The 19,452-nt window shown below is 41.3% G+C and overlaps 1 protein-coding gene across 3 annotated transcripts in view; it reads right to left on the bottom strand.

The window, feature by feature from the left end:
- The window catches only part of glg1b (golgi glycoprotein 1b), a 136,435-nt gene that overhangs the window by 98,097 nt on the left and 18,886 nt on the right, over positions 1-19,452 (bottom strand). The window lies entirely within an intron of this gene.

The following is a 19,452-nucleotide window of genomic DNA, read 5'->3' as shown; positions in this document are numbered from 1 at the left end:
GTCTGAAATTTTAGCGTAGCGGGCCGCAACCATATAAAGCGCTGGCGAGAACCCTGAGAAGGAAAACCATTCTTTGATTCTAAAAGTACACAGATCATCTGTTAGCTTGGACTTTGAGTTTCATGTCTTAAAATGCACATGAAAAGCATTTTTATGTGAAAAATGACATGAATGAAATGAAAAGAAAATGATTTTTGTTACACAGTACCAGTACTAGTCTTGTTTAGAATTTTGTTTTAATTTCTCACTAATTTTCCAATAAAAAATTTAAGGAAATGGTCGTACTTTCACTCATTCTCACACCCTTAGCCTCAGATGTACACTGACTCACTCAAACTAAACTCACTGAAAATTTAGGATGCTTTACTAACGTTAACTAACTAATCATTGTCTCCTCTGAGATTCTTTGATTGTCTTGGGGCACAAGCTCTAAAACATTTTAAAACGGAAAAGAATGGGTGTACTGGAGTTACTTGTGCTGACTATCAATCATTGACATTACATTTAGCAGACATTTTTATCCAAGGTGACTGGCAAAGGAGGACATACACTGCAGTGTGGAGAGGTAATACATTTGTGATCAAAAATGTGTTGATTGCCTGTAGAATAAATGGTGACTTGTTAGGGACTTGGAAAAAAATGAGACTTGGACTTGACTTGGCTTGGGTAGGACTTGGACTTGACTTGGTCAAAAGTGCCTTGACTTGTGACTTGACTCGGACTTGAGTGGTAGGACTTGAGACTTTTGCCATGTACACACGTAGCCGGGTATTTTTAAAACCGAACATTTTCCCCCCCTCCGTTTATAAAAATGTTTTATCCACACCACCTCGTCTTCGAAAAAAATCCCTTCCACACATAACCGAACATCTGCGTTTTCAATCACATTCATAAGCATTCCAAACCTGTAGATGGCATTATTTCCCCAAATCCTCCCCCCTAATCACATCGCCTGTGCTCTTGGAGCAGTAGTTGGGCTTCTAAAATTAAACAAGTAAACAGCACCTGCACAATAATTAATGCTTTCAAGGCACTACTCCGATCCATTACTCTTTAGCTAGCCGCACACTACGCCGATTTTCAGCGTACCGAGCCAACTGAAGTCGCGAGTCAGGCGTAAAGACTAGTTTTCGATGGTACCGACTCATCTCACAGCCGATTCGAAAAACTAATCGGGAGGCAGACTGATCGGCGAGAGTCGCTAGCAATAGCCAATCATATCTTTCGCATATAACACGTGACATCATTAAACACAATTTCTAGCGCGAGAAATACGTGTTGGTAGCACCTAATGCAGGTATATACTGTAATTCCATAGACTGAAGCTTTAGCCATAGACACAGTGGGCTGGAAAGCCACTCTGCTCAAGTTGTGTGGCTGAATTCCAAATCGCTTTAACTCCCCTATATAAGTGCACTATTTAAGGTTGGGAATAATAGCTCATGCAGCCTAGATAGTGCGCTACATATTCCATGTTGTGTCATTTGTAATTCAGCCTGTAGCATCTTCAAGTGTTGGATTTAACAGTAACTATATCCAATAGCCAATCACAAAGCTATTAAGTTGTCACGTGTCGCTTCAATCGCGACTGCACTCATCAACAGTCGGGGGATATGTGCGTGCCCTGTCGGGAGTCGGCTCTGAAATGGGTCGGTTTGGTACCGCGTGGATCGCCGCTTAATCTGGCTTCTGTAGTAAACAAAGGTCGCACGTTTGACGTCAGGGCAGATTTGTTGTCATTTTTTTGGCGCAGATTGTGACGTTCTAAAACGCAAACCTCCGGTTATCTCTGTCTACACGAAAAGGCATACACGGAGTTTTCAAAAATCTTCACTTTGCCCGGAGTTTTTTTAAATATTCGTTTTTGATGTGTTTTCATGTGGATGACAGGCCAAAACGTAGAAAAATATCTTCGATTTAGCAGATACCCGGCTACGTGTGGACGGGGTCTTACTTGTGACTTGCACATTAGTGACTTTGTCCCACCTCTGGTTATTAGCATTCATTTTTAATAAAATGAACATTTTAGTCAACAGGTTATTATACTTTACTCCAACCTTTACAAATGTGGGTAACTTACAGTCCTGTGCAAAAGTCTTAGGCCCCCCATTTTTTTTTCATACAAACTTTGTTATAGATTTCTATTTTATGACATCTACATTATCGAGTCAGTCAGTACAAAAACACTTTAGAGTTCCAAAAGGTTAATTTTCCAGCACAGAGAGCACTTTCAGGTTTTGTTTTGTTTTTTTAAATTAAGCAAAGGGTCGTCTCACACCAAATATTAACTTGGTTTCATAAATGCTGTGTTCACACTTATACCGGTACGAAAGTGGTATAACTGTATCGATACAAAGTATACCGGTACAGTTTAGTGCATCTGTCCACACTAGCGAGAAACGTTTGCGGTTTTCTTTCACGGAAGTTGAAATGCACATGCGCGAAATGTTTCTGTGGTTACCGAGTAACTTCCTTCCGAGAACATATGGCGGATGAAACAACGTGTGTGCGCTTTTTGTTGTCAATGTACAGTCTGTATTTCTGGTGGTCATTTATTCAGTCGAATCGTATAAAACGCGCGAGGCAGTGACAACAAATGTTTGGGTTTTTACTGAACAAACAAACAAATAAAATGAACGAGTGACTTAAAAAAAAAAAATGTGGGTGTCTTTGTAAAAACTGTTTTGATTGGCTATTATAACAGAGCGTGCTGCATGCTTTTTGGTTTTGTAGCGCAGAGTACCTGGCTAACTGCAGGAAGCGGTTAGCTGCACAGCTAATGTAGCCATTGCAAGGCTAACGTGGCACCGATTTTAAAACACGGCAAAACGACTTAACAGTTATACACTTACTTGTTCGGTGTTTGTTGCTGATGCGGCAGGGATGCTTGGTACGGACCCAGGCTTCAGTGACAGTTGATGTGCAAAACCTGCCCTGTACTGTCCCAAGTTGTGGAAACATTCATCAGGAAAATGCGTCCGACAAACATACACCGTCTTAGGTAGACTCGACGGCGTATTATTGGAGTAAATAAAATTAAGCCACTGCGTCTTCAGGGGCTCTCCCGTCGGCAGTAAAAACAGACTCTTTTCTGTGTTGTCACATCCATGTACAGCGCAACTTCCATGTTTCGCTCGTTTAGGCGATGCCATGCGTCCTCTATGGTCTCCTCACTACAACTGGGCGGGCAATTCATACAGTGGGTGGGAATCCAGAGGGGGGGCGTGGGGATCATCTCCCTTGCTGACGTAGTAAAGGGAAGAGCTTATCAACGCGCCGTTTTGACGCGCCATTCAAATGTTGGGCATAGTTTGGTTTAAGAAATTTCTAGCCACTGGGGTGACTTAAGAAGGTCAGAGGAACTCATTTTAACGTTGAAAAACCTCAGAAAGTGAAAATTTCATGCCATGGGGACCTTGAAACGTTGAAACATTTCATTTTTTAAACCAGTTTTGGTCGACAACATTTCTTTACATCATGTGCCTATGACTTTTGCACAGTATTCTATTATTAAGAAACTAGAGGGGGAGGGGAAGTGGGTTGTTTTTGGTAATAATTTTTCTTCATTTTTTATTTTTCCAAAAACATCATGGGGAAATTGAATTGTGAATTCAGCGAAATCGTTACACACTGACTGGTTGGTGAAGGAACAACTTGCTATAGCTGCTATAACGTACCCGATTACAGAAACCAAGTTATTGAATGGATGTTCCATTAGGGTTGGGCAATATTATAAAATTACAGCTGATATTGTTGGTAAATCCTTTTTTCTTGAAACAAACCGACTGCAAGGCACCGATACGATATTTAAAATGGGGGGGGGGGGGGGGGGGGGGGGTTTAAACATTACGCAAAACCTCAAACGGTTTCTTTTTCCGTTAACGCAACACGACTGGCAATTTCGAGGCGCGCCTATTTACATAATGCATCGTAAAACTGCCACTGAAAACCGTGATATGAAATTGTATTCCTAAACATTAATTATAAAATGTATTAGCAGTATGATGCGTTTTGTATTTAAAAACGTTATATAATACCTTAACTCCGTTATTCATTAGAAAAAGTTGCATTAACGAAGAACAAACTTATCATGCGCCTCATGAGCCAGGGGAAAGGGAGGGAGGGAAGGAAGGAAGGGGCGGGGCTTCCAGGATGCATCAAGTTCACATCAGTGTGTTCAAAAACACGTGTCAATCATTCCAGTTTCGTATATTTAAAAATGAAATCAGGGAATAATGAAGATTTTCTCAGGTGTATTTGGGTCGTGACTCGCAGCAACATACTCCTCATATTAAAACGACGAGCTCAGACACAAACTAATGACAATTAAAATGAATTTTTTTTTTCCCAAGAGGCCTGTAACACTCAGACCAGCCGAGAGATTTAACAGAGACGTAGACATGGAACTGAGAGAGGGAGAGGAAAAGAAAAAAAGTTAATTAACATGGATGAAAGCTGGTTTCCTGACAAAACCCCAAGGTACGACTGTTCAGCATCCTGTGCGTCTTTAATTACAGCTTCCGCTCCTCAAGAACAAAACTGTTACCAAAGTGCACAGGAACATTAAAAATCATATTGCAATGCATTGCTTTTTTTTTTTTTTTTAAAACGAACCACCACTGAAGCCTTGATGTGTTATAGTTAAAAGATCTGCCTGGATTCATCTGATGAAATTTTTTTTTTTTTTTTAAAACATGAAAAGTTCTTTTGCATATTTTAGGCTCCGGCTTTTTTTTTTTTGAGCGCAAGATATCAGAGATGCTTGAAAGAAAATCCTAGTAGACAGGAAGAAAAAAAAACCCCACAAAGCGTACAATCAGTGGATAAGCCAGTAATAAATCAATTATGAACTCACGGGTCAAAGTCTAGTTAGCCTGCGACCTTGTAGAACACGATAAGTGGCTATAGATAACGGATGGATGGAAGTCTAGTTAGATAAGGTTGATGTGAAGTGAAAGGAAGAATCTTACAGAAGAAGTGAGCACATCTTTCACACCTAAAAACAAGAGTGCTCTGGGAGCATAATATCCCCCGCTGGCAACTAGGCCATAACTCTGGTAAAAAGCGACCGAATGTAACGAAATTGCAATATGCGTATTACCGACATATTAACAAAGAATCCAGTCATGTTTCGTGAAATTCCTCCAAAAATTGAGCGAGGAGTTGATTTCAGAAGGCAGATTCTACCATAACAGAGGCCAGTTAAGTCCCATCTCCTTAAATTGCTGAATTGATTACTTTGATCATTCTATTAAGTTTTTCGAGTAGCATTTGGGGTCTTGGACATTCACAGTAAATTTTAGGACAGGAGTCCTGGTAACTAATTAATAAAAGCCTGACATGACAGACATGCTAAACGACAATAGAAACACATCGGTTTCTGTCATCAAAATCTGACAGACAAACTAACGTCTACCATCATATTCTGACAGACACTCTAGATGACAATAGCAACAAAACGGTTTCTTACATTATTAATCTGACAAATTTAGTAATAATATTACAGTGGTGCTTGAAAGTTTGTGAACCCTTTAGAATTTTCTATATTTCTGCATAAATAGGACCGAAAACATCATCAGATTTTCACACAAGTTCTAAAAGTAGATAAAGAGAACCCAGTTAAACAAATGAGAAAAAAAATATTATGCTTGGCCATTTATTTATTGAAGAAAATGATCCAATATTACATATCTGAGAGGGGCAAAAGTATGTGAACCTTTGCTTTCAGTATCTGGTGTGACCCCCTTGTGCAGCAATAACTGCAACCAAACATTTCCGGTAATTGTTGATCAGTCGTGCACACCAGCTTGGAGGAATTTTAGCCCGTTCCTCCGTACAGAACAGCTTCAACTCTGGGATGTTGGTGGGTTTCCTCACATGAACTGCTCGCTTCAGGTCCTTCCACAACAGTTCGATTGGATTAAGGTCAGGACTTTGACTTGGCCATTCCAAAACATTAACTTTATTCTTCTTTAACCATTCTTTGGTAGAACAACTTGTGTGCTTCGGGTCGTTGTCTTGCTGCATGACCCACCTTCTCTTGAGATTCAGTTCATGGACAGATGTCCTGACATTTTCCTTTAGAATTCGCTGCTATAATTCAGGATTCATTGTTCCATCAATGATGGCAAGCCGTCCTGGCCCAGATGCAGCAAAACAGGCCCAAACCATGATACTACCACCACCATGTTTCACAGATGGGATAAGGTTCTTATGTTGGAATGCAGTGTTTTCCTTTCTCCAAATATAATGCTTCTCATTTAAACCAAAAAGTTCTATTTTGGTCTCGTCCGTCCACAAAACATTTTTCCAGTAGTCTTCTGGCTTGTCCACGTGATCTTTAGCAAACTGCAGACGAGCAGCAATGTTCTTTTTGGAGAGCAGTGGCTTTCTCCTTGCAACCCTGCTATGCACACCATTGTTGTTCAGTGTCCTCCTGATGGTGGACTCATGAACATTAGCCAATGTGAGAGAGGCCTTCAGTTGCTTAGAAGTTACCCTGGGGTCCTTTGTGACCTTGCCGACTATTACACGCCTTGCTCTTGGAGTGATCTTTGTTGGTCGACCACTCCTGGGGAGGGTAACAATGGTCTTGAATTTCCTCCATTTGTACACAATCTATCTGATTGTGGATTGGTGGAGTCCAAACTCTTTAGAGATGGTTTTGTAACCTTTTCCAGCCTGATGAGCATCAACAACGCTTTTTCTGAGGTCCTCAGAAATCTCCTTTGTTCGTGCCATGATACACTTCCACAAACATGTGTTGTGAAGATCAGACTTTGATAGATCCCTGTTCTTTAAATAAAACAGGGTGCCCACTCACACCTGATTGTCATCCCATTGATTGAAAACACCTGACACTAATTTCACCTTCAAATTAACTGCTAATCCTAGAGGTTCACATACTTTTGCCACTCACAGATATGTAATATTGGATCATTTTCCTCAATAAACAAACAACCAAGTATAATATTTTTGTCTCATTTGTTTAACTGGGTTCTCTTTATCTACTTTTAGAACTTGTGTGAAAATCTGATGTTGTTTAGGTCATATTTATGCAGAAATATAGAAAATTCAAAAGGGTTCACAAACTTTCAAGCACCACTGTAAATACCTCATCACTAGAACCAAATAATAAAATAAAATATTGAAATAAAAAAGCTAAAATTTATTTTCAAAATTGAAATATCAACAATAATTGTCAGAACAGTGACGATAGACACGACTGTGTCACTTTCGCGGGGAAATAACACATTGAAATGGCCTGTCGGCTGAAAGGGTCGCAAGTGGCTCTGATTTATTTCAACTTACGATAGTTTTCCTCCAGAAAAATTTAAATATGAATGCACAAATATGTTCTCAATGTTTCTATCGTCAAAAATTTCTATCGTCAGGATAGCTGACTGAAAATCTTACCTTGATTTATTTGATGAAATCGAGCTGTCAGAACTCCAAGTCTTGCCCAGAAGTAAATGTCTGCCGTCACAAAAATCATGCGCAGTAGAATTTCCTCTTTGCGTCAGTCAACATGTGCGTAGCGAGGGCCTGAATTTTGCTATCGTCAGGTGCATTTGACTGACAGACTGACGATAGCGTTTTTTTAAAAATAACTGTGGGCTTCTCTCGTGAACGAAATAGTTTTTTTCGCTGTTAATCTATTTCAACTCTATCTGTTGACACCCAAAAATGATAAAGCCTGCTTCCACACGATAACTACCAAAGATCCATAATGGCCGAGTCTATCGTCAGGTCATCTGACAGAAATCCACTGACAATAGCAACAGGGATAATGAAAGTGATTTTTAAAATGGGAGTTATGTCTGTCAGATATGTCAAAGAAATAGAACTTTAGTCTTTAAAAATCTTTTCTTGATATACTCAGTGTATTTTTAAATGACGTGCTGTTTTAGAAGACCAAATACCATATTTTCAGTCTTGAAAATATTACCTCACTGAAAAAAGGACAAGAAAAATTTCTTATTTTGTGGGCAAGTGGTTAATGGATCCAGTTACGGTAGAATCTGCCAGAAGGCGAGTACCCTTCCCGGGACGGACATAATCCCCCCTTTGGGCCTTTCAGCCAGCAGGGGATAAAAATTGAGAGGAGTTGATCTCAGAAGCAAAACACACTTGTGAAATTGTCAAATTATAATTGTTAAATCAAGGGCTGTAACTCTGGTAAAATGTGACCGTATTTAACAAGGTTTCCAAGTTTCATGAAATTCCTCTAAAAATTGCGAAAGGAGTCGATTTCAGAAGGTGAGCACCCTTTCCTGGGATGGACGGACGGACATCGCCACAACATAATCCCCCTTCGGGCCTCTCGGCCAGCGGGGGATTAAAAAGCGTAGCCATCAGATTTCTTCTTGTCCTGCTCTTTAGAACACAAAGAACGGATTCTTTTTAAGCATGTCATGCTACATCACGCACCTGTTCCAGAAAAGAGTGCAATCACAGCACACAGTTATAAGGCCTTGCAGTACACAGGGACTTTGCCAAGTACAAGCACTCTACTTTGTGCCTTGTGTTACCCAGCCTTTTGGAACACTGTGTTGATGTTCTGGTTTCCAACGCGGTTTTGTATTTTGCCTTTGATATCCTGTCTGTTTCTTGACTCTGATCTGGATCTGTTGGCCAGCGCGTTTTATCATGAAACTCTTCCAGCGATTACATGCGTTTTTTTGACAGACGGAGGAGTATCTTACGTTTACGAGTCGCCATGACGACAGTGCTTACAGAGTAAAGACTCGACTAAAACTGTTTTTAGCTTGTCCTTTTAAAGGATTTTTTAAGTCTAAGATCACCGTTCTTGATAATTGTTAGTGATCGACACCTAAGCGAGGCTCGTTAAGCCTTTGTTTTATGGCATTAACATGTATTGTTAATTTGACTGCAGACTTGATGGCATTGTTTTCTCTCGGGTGGGAAGAGGAGCGCATGGCTCAGTGATTTTTTTTAAAGACTCCGACTGTCACTTAAAGCGGTGAAAACAAACTTAGCTTGTTACATGTGAAAGTTGATAGGGAGAAAAAAAGGGGTTGTTATAGCGGGGTTGCAGTGTACTAATTACACTGCGGTCAATAACTAGCATTAATGCAATAAACTAAAGGTCTGATGTACATTTCTGCATCTTGAACATGCGTGGGAATCGTTTGCATCTCATCCACCAACACATTTGTAACGTCAGCAATGTACGTGTTAACGTGCGCTATGGAAAAAGAAATGCATCAGTGAAAGAGAATAATTAAACAACCGGATGCGATGATCAGAAATGCTTTCGATCACGTACAAGTTTGTGGCAACATGACTATGAAATGCCTCAGACTTCATTTCTCGAATTCACCCTCTGGGGTCCGAGGGTATTTTCTGGCACTGTAATAATTTCGGCATGCTCTGATTTTGTCGTCAATTTCAACAAATCTAAGCAGTATTTTCAAAGTCATATGACTTTTGTATTCAGCACAAGTTCAGCTACAATAATATCTCCATAGTCTGTATGTCATGACTATACTTAAAAAAAAAAAAAAAAAAAGTTGTAAAAAGCAGTTTTAGAACTGTGTTGGAATGTGTGAAAAAAATGACCTTACCTGTTCTGTCGAACCATTTTGATCACTTGAGGTGATTCTGTTCAGTAGTGCTGTGCAATTAATCAAATTTTGATCACGATTTCGATTTTTGTGTCAAACGATCTCAAAATTCATATAATCGATTTGAAACGATTATTTTGCCATTTGTCGGGGACGTGCACACGCAATACATTTCCTTCCCGCGGGCCCATGCGCAGACTTGCCGACAACACTCACGCGGCGGAAGCAGTGTGTGTGTCTCTCTATGGCTCTCCACTCACGCAGCTGAAAGGAGGAGAGATTGTGAATTGTTTGGCGCGAGGTAGGCTCGCAAGATGACAGAAGGAGGGCAGAATCGGTTGGTCGACAAAAAGGGACGAAAAACGTCTGTAATATGGGATCACTTTGGATTCGAAGAATCCGACGTGGAACAGAAGCGCATCGTGTGTAAGATTTGCAATAAGGTAGTATCTGCGCCTCTTGGCAACGCTACAAACCTCTTCAACCACCTGAAACTGAGCCATAAAGTTATTCACGACGAAACAATAAAAAACAAACAAAAAGATAAAGCCGATGCCACCACACCAGCAAGACAATGCAGCCATCCATTTCAGCCACTCTCTACAATGCCACTCCGTATGCCACGAGTTCGGAGAGGCACAACGCACTCACAGCATCCATCGGATATTATTTAGCCAAAGACATGCAGCCTATGAATGCAGTAGAGGGTGGGGATTTTAAGAAAATGATAAACGAGTTTGACAAACGTTATGCACTGCCCTCTCGAGATTGTGGACAACTGGATAGAATGTACATTTGTTTTTCTCTGTCTTATGTCAAAAAAAAATTTTTATTTTGTTTTATACATCGCAAACTTAAGTTTTTCTAGACTATATTTTCAGTTTGAAAGAAAGGTGAATGTAAATGATCGATAGCAAAGAGGTTTTTTTTGTTTTAAGAGAAATGCTGAATAAATGCATTGTTTCAAAAAATCGTTTGAATATTCATGATTTCAATATTGACTGAAATAATCGTGATTATTATTTTTTCCATAAATCGAGCAGTCCTACTGTTCAGTCTGAGGAATGGCTCAAGTGCAAAAACTTAAATCTGCTCCATTGATTTGGACAATTAACTGGCCATCCAAAAAAAAAAAAAAGTTATGTCCTATTGTTTGGGGATAAAGGAGTATTCGATGAGAAGAGTAAAAATTTCCATTCCATTCAATGAGAAGAGTGAACACCTCTCCCACTGCCAACTTTTAATCCCATCAGGTCAAAGTGATCAAACTGGTTCATCATAATGGGTAAGGTCATGTTTTTCACACATTCCAATACGGTTCGAAAACTGCTTTTTACAACATTCATTTATCTGGTATTTGACTATTCAGTGCGTCTTGAAATTAACTCTTGTACCGTTTTACTCAGCTCAAAGCCACAACCAACTCTATTACACAATTACTTTAATTTTGCTCCCACTCCAACTTTTACTCTCTAAACTCAAAATGGAGCAAAATTAACTATTTTTGAGGAAAATACTTTTAACTCTGGAAAAATTGCTCAGTCATTTTACCTCCGTATGCACCACAACGCTTGTATCTCAACCGATCTGCTCATAATAAATAGAAGAAATATTTACACTTACTCAAGTTGCTCTTTGGCTGGATCAAGTCAAAGTAAAAAAAAAAAAAAGGCAACACTCAGTGTTGCGGTTCTCAAGATTGAATTGCTGTCCTGAAATCATCCGACGCGCATAAATCCGCGCGCTCTCTCAAAACAAGTTTTACCTCCAAATAGCCTAAACTATGGCTGACCGATTTTATCCTGTTTACGGTGGGCGTTTCCACTGCGAAAGAGAAACCAATCAAAAACGAAAGTGATTATCATGCCGTTGCCATGTGAATAGTCTTTTATGAACGTGTAAACGGGAGTTCAGTGCTCCGACTCCGGCATGACTGAGTAAAGCCTAGGTCACAACCGGACGTACGATTTTTTTTGGCCGTGCGATTTTTGCCATTTCCCAAATCGCTGCGTTTTTTTCTTCATGGAGAAAGACGCACGTTGGCCTTAAGTTTGTCTTGCAACCTGAAAAAACGCAAGCGCCCGTAGAGAGTTTGTTTGACATGACAAAGAACCTCGGCGGCCAGTCTACGGCCAGTCTGCGACTCGAAAATCAGCACGTCACACGCGCGCCCTCTGTGCGATTCTTGCATGTAGACCGGCCGTAGGAGCACGTACGGCCGGTTGTGACTAGGGATGTTAACCGATGACCGTTTGACCGAATCAACGTCAACCGGTTAATTTTTTTTGGTTGTCGGTTTAAAAAAAAATAAAAAATCAACCGTTTTGAAGCTGCCGATTTTGGAGCGGAGAACCTGGAATTCCATGTTGTAAACGCTTGGGGCATGCCATACGGTGTAAGGACAACAGTTGACAAATCAGAAACACCCATTCAGTCATGTCCCGCCCTCCAGCCCCAGTTAAAGACAGCTGACAAATCAGAAACACCCATTCAGTCATGTCCCACCCCAGTTGAACACAGCTGCCGCCACACGGCGAAAGAAAAGTGTAGACACAGGCTTTTTAGCTTACAAATTACTATTCTGTTTTTTTTTTTTATTATTATTAGAAGGCACATCGAGTTTAGTCCTGCCTTGGCCAGTGCATTCTGAAAGTATGTTTCGGTCTGTAGCCAACAATGCATGTTACTGCAGATCATATCTCTCCACACAAACTAAAGGCGCAGATGCCAACTTTTTTTTTGAATCGCGCAGATCCGTTTGTTTGTTTGTTTTTTGGGGGGGGGGGGGGTGCGTTGGTGTGTCTGATTGTAATTTCAAGGTGGATTCTGTATTAAAATTACGAAATAGGCGGGTGCCGTTGCAGTCCATGAGGCATGGGGGGTGTGGGAGGAGGGCAGTGGATCGGGGGGCTGCATGCGTTTGCACGGAAGCAGCGCAATCAGTTTGTTAAACTGTACATTAAATTTTGCGCGGCTTCGGCGTGGGCGTGTGGCTTTCTGATTTGCTGTTTTCTTCTTGTGCTTGTACTTCCTGTGTTTCGTGGACTGTGGTGGCATTTGCTTATATGCAGAATTTGCTTTGATGAACTTGTGGTCGGACGCTCCAACGCCCCCGCTTGGGAAAGGAAGGTCGGATCTGCACGATTCAGCCGTGGAGAGGGCGGCATCCGCCAAAAGGCGCGCCGTTTGCATCCCTGTAATAATTCCAATTCTAGAATTTTAAAAACTCATAGGTTAACCGACTTTAACCGGCTAATGAGGCTCGGTGGTCGGCCAAGATTTTTTTTTTAGTTTTCGCCATCCCTAGTTGTGACCGAGGCTTTAGGCAACAAGTTCTGTTTCATCTAATGTAGGTAATTTCAAAACTATAATATTTGGCAGTGGGCACATAGGAAAGTGTAAAGTATAACGTTCGTCAATGTTTATCATGCTTAAATGATGGAAAAAAAATTATCTAATACATGACCAACTCATTCTAAACCTGTCAAGCTTCGCAGGCAAAGCTCACGACCGCAGAGAGTCAACTTTCAGAAACGAGAGCCAGAAAAAAAAAAAAAAAAAAAAAAAACACAACTGACATGATCACGACTTAATCGTCACATCACTCCGACTCCACTTTAGTCATTGTGTTAAAGAACAGCACAGACAGCCCGAGTGTTTCTCAGTTTCTCCAGCCTCGCGACTTTGCCTTAACGTTCATCTAAATGAACTCGGTATGAAGAAAAATTAATTGCTGCCAAAAGCAGCTTCTTTTTTCCCCTCCAATCCCACATCCTTCCTCATTAAAGTGAATTGGCTTTTTCACCAGGCAAATAAGATTCGTGTTTCTGACTTGCGAGTCCCCCGCTGTAGGAGGATGAGAAAAAAAAAAAGGGGGGGGGGGGGGGTATACTTGTGTTCATTAAAAAAAGTGTTCAAGTGACTTATGTTTAATTGGTGCAGAATTTGACCGAGACTTCATTAGAGAATTTTGCATGTGGGAACAAACAGCTGGTGTAGGTGGAGATGAACTGTCCGAGGTTTAGGTGCAACAGTGAACATTAATAAATAAAAACCAAGTCAATCTTTGCTGCAATCAGTCTTCGTTTCTGAAAGAGCGCCTGTTCTCTGAGGTATGCTGTAGTGCAGATTTATAAGGAAGTCTGCTAATAAATACAATTCTCCAGGAATCTTGGAAAACGTGGTCCTTTAATTTGATACACTCAGAACCTGAAGTGAAGGAAACACCAGACAGACAGCCGCCATTTTGTTTTCATCTGAAACGTGATCTTAACTCATTTAAAGGCAAGACTTAGGCCGAATCCCATTTCACCCCTTGGACCAACCCCTTGGCCCTTCCCCTCCATTTTGCGCGTTCACGTGAAGGGGTAGGGGTATCCCAATCCCAGTTAACGCGGAGGGGTAGGGGAAGGGGGAGGGCTTCTGTACCCCTCCAAACGGAGATTTTCCTGGAGCTGACTCCGAACGAAGGGGTTTGAGTGATTTCCCACAATGCCATGCGGATATCAGCGAGATTTCATGCGGATTTCAGAAAGATGGCGGTTCCCGCGGCGAAAGATTGTCATAAATGTATTTTCTCCATTATTTACGTGTTTTAAGTTGTTATCCAGAGGAAACACGACGCTTGATTCGCTTTCGAGCTGAGAATGAGCAGCGATTTCTGAAATCCAAGCTGCTGCTAAAAAGCTTTGGGAGTGAGTATTGTTTTCGGTTGCTTGACTGCGTACGTTTTGTTCTGTTATTCTCGCTTTTATTGTTTACATGAGTGTTCTGACACCTCATTCTGTCGGATGTGGTGCACGAAGCGCCAAAGATATCCCATTCAGTGGTGTTAGTTAACAAATCACACCCTGCCAGCAGAGATCTCTGGCTCTGACTGTAGCGGCTGGTCGCAGCCAATGACGCATTTGGTCGCGTTTTGCTAACGTAAACGCTGACGGAGGTACGCGATGACGTATGCGATCGTTGAAGGGCTATCCCAATACGTAGGGGTTGAATTTCAAGCCCTATCCCTTGTAGCTCAGTTTCAAGGGGAAGGGCCAAGGGGAAGGCGGAGGGGAAGGCGGAGGGGTAGAAATTAGAATTGGGATTGGGCCTTTGTTTCCTCCTTGCTGCGAGTCACTATGACGGACGTTTAAGGTTTTTCCTAGTTGAAGGTCAGGAGTTCAAAGTTATGATCTTCCAGTCATGAAACGCCTTAATACGTGAAAATCTCTCGAACACGCTCAAATTTCTCCCAGTTCTGATTAGCCTCGAACATCAAAAATCAGCCAATACGTTTCAAAAAAGACCGCTGGCCCCATGCACCAATTTCAAGCTTGACGTCATCTTGCTACATACTCACCGGCCGCTTTATCAGGAACACCCCGTCATCCACCTGGTGCTTTCTGCAGTTCTCTAAAATCAGTCAAATCGCTTGACAGCAGCATGATGCATAAAATCATGCAGATACAAATCAAGAGCTTCAGTTATTAAAATGTTCAGACATCATAATGGGAAAAATTGTGATCTCAAAGTGTGACGACTTTCTTTCACTGTGGCATGGGTGTTGGTTTGAGCCAGATGGACTGGTTCGAGTATTTCAGAGACCGCCGATCTCCTGGGGTTTTCAGACGCAACAGTCTCTAGAGAGTTTACACAGAATGATGCGAAAAACAAAAAACATTGAGTTGAGTGAGCGACAGTTCTGTGGGTGGAAACAAATGCCTTGTTGATAAGAACGGTGAGAGGAAAATGGACAGATCGGGTCGAGCTTTTTTTGCCAGGAAGGACATAGTAACTCCTAGCAACTCTTTACAACCGTGGTGAGCAGAAAAGCATCTCAGCATGCAACAGCAGAACACCACATTGGGTTCCAGTTCTGCAGCCAAGAACAGGAATCTTAGCACCAAGAACAAGTTCCTATTAAAAGTGGCTGGTGAGCAGATTCCATGATTTTAAGGCCATCCTTAAAAAAAAATCCGTTTCCTGTCCACCGGGTGAGCAAAAAAAAACAAGTTTCAGTCGGGAGGGAGGGATTTTTTTTTTACTATATGGATGGATAAGAAATCGTAATGCTGTGTTTGCTTTTTCTTTCAGTACTTTATTACAAAAGCAGACATTTAATTAAGCACTCATTTAAGTTGTGATTCGCGCTGTTTGTACCGATAATAACCACAAATTCCCCGCGGACTCGTTGATCAGGGGAGAGTAACTCATCCGCGGCCCCGACATGCGGTGTGCGCGCGCGCGCGCGCACTCGGCGGAGGCAGGAGTGTGTTGGAGGGAACAGAAGCAGAGATGACGCTTATTTTGTCTCCGGTAAACCAGTCTTCTCTCGTTCAATTACGTGCTGGCATCAAAAGACACCGTTGGTTGTAAATGAACCCAAACTGAGTGGTCGGAGTGTATTTTCATACACAAATGGAGAAATGTTGGCTGAGTGTTTAATTGTGTTGCCCCACTGCAGACCGTTGTCATTGTTAATTCATAGCATGCTCAGCTGCGTGAATGTGTCATGCACCGAAAATAAGAGATTTACAAGCCAGGAACGCCTCATGATGCAATACGCACGAAAAGAAAGAAGATTTACTGCCAATTTACTTTGTATTTGAGTAAAGTGAATAAATAAATGGTCTGTGGAAAATACATTTAAAGGAAAAAGCAACTTTTGTACAAAATCACCACAAATAGATAGATAAATATTAGGGCTGTAACAATATGCGTATCGAAATCGAAATCGCGATACGCAGAGCCACGATCCGTATCGCGATACAAGAAGGCAGAATCGCGGTACACCCTTTCAAACGTCTCCTCAGCCCAAAAACAGAGACGCTTCCAAACTTCAATTTATGAATACTTTACTTTTTATTTAAATTACATTTTAAACTTACTTAAATTACTTTTATTTTTTTTATATCTATTAGTAAGTCGTTTTTTCGCCGACCTGCGACAATCTTCTTCGAGTCACGCAACGTCCACACTCGCCACTGGCAGAGCATTCATTTCTTTTAAGCGGTCGCCATTCTGGTTGCGACGCGGGGAGCGAATCTGTAAACAAGCAGCTCATTGGCTGGCTAGGTGTGCCACAAGCCAATCACAATCACTTGACCGGAAAGGCATGCAGTGTTGCCAGATTGGGCAGGTTTAGGTGCTTTTTGGCTGGTTTTGAACATATTTTGGGGTGGAAAACGTTAGCAATATCTGGCAACACTGAAGGCATGTCTGCTTGGGCGGAAGCCTTCTGCGGCAGTTACCTTTTGACACGCGAGCAATGTTTCACCATAAAAATTCCGTAATTTCCATCTGTTTTCCGCGATCAAAGAAAATCATTGGCCCTATGACAGTGAGAGAGCCACCCCCCAAAAAAAATCTTAACGGATTTACACGATTTGGAAAAATGACTTTTTCAGAAACGAAAAAAACAGAGCTTCCGGCTCAACAGTATTATTTTGAGAAATAAAACAATCTTTGGATATACATTTGTTCATTTTTGCATACATATTACTCATTCTCTGCAGTGGTCTGAATTATTTGTTATTAAATAGTTAATGTAAGTAAGTAAATGTTAATAAGTCAAATTTACTACTTGAAAAAAACATTTTTAAAAAAAATCGTGGGCGTATCGAATCGTGGGTCAAAAATTGCGATACGAATCTAATCGTATCGTTACAGCCCTAATAAATATATAAAGTAATCGATCATGGAATTTATAGAGAAAGAACAGACCGCATAACAGTATCTTTTAACTTTTAATAATATGGGCTTGCGCTGAGCTCAGCGAAGATGCGTTCCGCCATATTGATCTACTGCGTGACGTCATGCGGCCCGCCACTGAAAAGAACTCTTCAGTGCTTCATGGTAATAAGGTAAAAAACCAGTACAATCGCTTCTTCAAAGTTTCACCAAATGGTTTTATTTATGCAACTTAAAGCTCATAATACTGTATAACTTTGGTTGAGTAAAAACACGGAGCAAAAACATGGCTGAATCCTGAATGACTCCTATTTGGATTTGTCCTACCAAGCCTACTGCGCATGCGTGAAGCGGCTCGGCTCGGTTTTCCCTTTCGGGCGCTCTCGTTTTCTGTTAGAATTTGGCAAAGAAAAAAAATTAATAAATATTTACCAGCTTACCGGGTCCATGAACATAAATCTGACAGCTGACAAGGTCGGGATATAAACGAATCGAATACAAGCCACCCGCCGGGACTCCTAATCACAGTGATCTGCTTGTAAACACTGTTTTCATGGGCCCAGTGACGTCACAGATCAGAGGGAGGCGCATTAACGAAAGATTCTGATTGGTTTATAGTTGCCCACAATCTCAAAATGGCTGCCTCGTCCAACTTCGGCTCCTCTGTGTCAATTCATGATTTCAAAGTTAAAAATATTTTTTCATGTTCGATATATAATGGAAATAATTAACGGAATTGATTACGTATATGTTTTTCTCCTATTACACACACTGTACAAAAGTTGCCTTTTCCTTTAACCCTGGGAACTGCGTGCACAGGAGTTTATTTTGTGTTTACCCCCCCAGCTGGCTACTTATTTGTCATGGCTGGCTAGTATGAGCCTTAGTGGAAAGCCCTGGGAATGCGGAAATGTCAAGTTCGATTTTAGATTTATGAACCCGAAAAAAATGTCTCAAAAAAACGGCGTTAAAAAAAAAAAAATTTCAACCGCACAAACAGCACTCACCCGGCCGGTGGACCGGAAACAGAACATTTTTTAATAATGGCCTAAGCACAAGCTGCAAAATTCTGTGAAATTCATTTGTCTCAACATTTGTGTAGTCATTACTAAACAAAGAACCTGTTCTAGATTGGGTCTCTTGTAGTGGGACAGAGTTTAAAAAGACAATTTTAGACACCCAAGTGTTTTTCCAATGATGGCAATCAGCGGTGAAGAAACCATCTTGTGTTTCTTCACCACTGATTGTCATTATTGGAAAAACAGTGTGTTTAAGGGCCCGTTTACACGAGGAGGCTGTCGGGTAAAAATGACTAAATATTTTATCGGAAGTGCCTTTCGTCTACACGGGGACGGCGTTTCCGAGGCTGAAAAACAGAAAAAATTGAAAACGCCTTCCAGAGCGGATAAGTTAAAAACAGCCCCCGTTGCATATCCGTCTAAACTACCCAATACGCCAAACTCTGCTCGGATCTGCTCACGTCGGGTACGCGTTTACGTCATACATGTGTCATATACTGTACATGCCAGCCCGGGAAGTAAGAAAGTAAGTAAAAAAGTAAGAGCATGTCTGATTACATCGATCCAACGGACCTTCAAGCTGCTCTGGCAGCTTTAATAAACGTCCAGGAGTCCTTCGAACATCTATACCAAATCTGCACATATACCGTTAATGAACAGAGGCGGGTATAGTATGCTCTTACTTTTTTACTTACTATAGCCAGAGTAGTCAAAGTTTTCGCGGCGCAGATGTGCAGATCAGACAAGACGGAAGACGTTGCGCATGCGTGCAGACATGGCAGAGGTCTTTCACAGCACCACCTAGCCGCCTGGCATGCACATCCAATTGAATTCCACACATTTATGCGTCACCGTATAGACGCAGATTTCCTCCTTGAAAACGGTCGTGTAGACGCGGAAAAAAAAAAAAGTGAGAACGAAAACGGACTTTTGCGTTTTTGTTTCAGACCGTCCCCGTGTAAAGTGGGCCTAAAACACCAAACAGTCACTGTGCTGTTAAAACCTTAAGATGTTACACGGTGGGAAATATGAGCAGCTCCGCTTCGTTTCAAATACAGCGGAAGTTATGCTCGAGTCAATCAGAAACCCGTGTTCAAACAAAGAAGTGTCCTTTTACAATGATTCTTAAAGGAGCGGTCACTTTGTTTTGGGGAGGTTCTAGGGTGGGTCCC

This window comes from Neoarius graeffei, chromosome 6 (genome assembly GCF_027579695.1).
Source record: "Neoarius graeffei isolate fNeoGra1 chromosome 6, fNeoGra1.pri, whole genome shotgun sequence".
In the NCBI taxonomy this organism is placed as follows: Eukaryota; Metazoa; Chordata; class Actinopteri; order Siluriformes; family Ariidae; genus Neoarius; species Neoarius graeffei.
The sequence above is the reverse complement of the archived record's forward strand: the minus strand, read 5'-3'. Positions and strand labels throughout refer to the sequence as shown.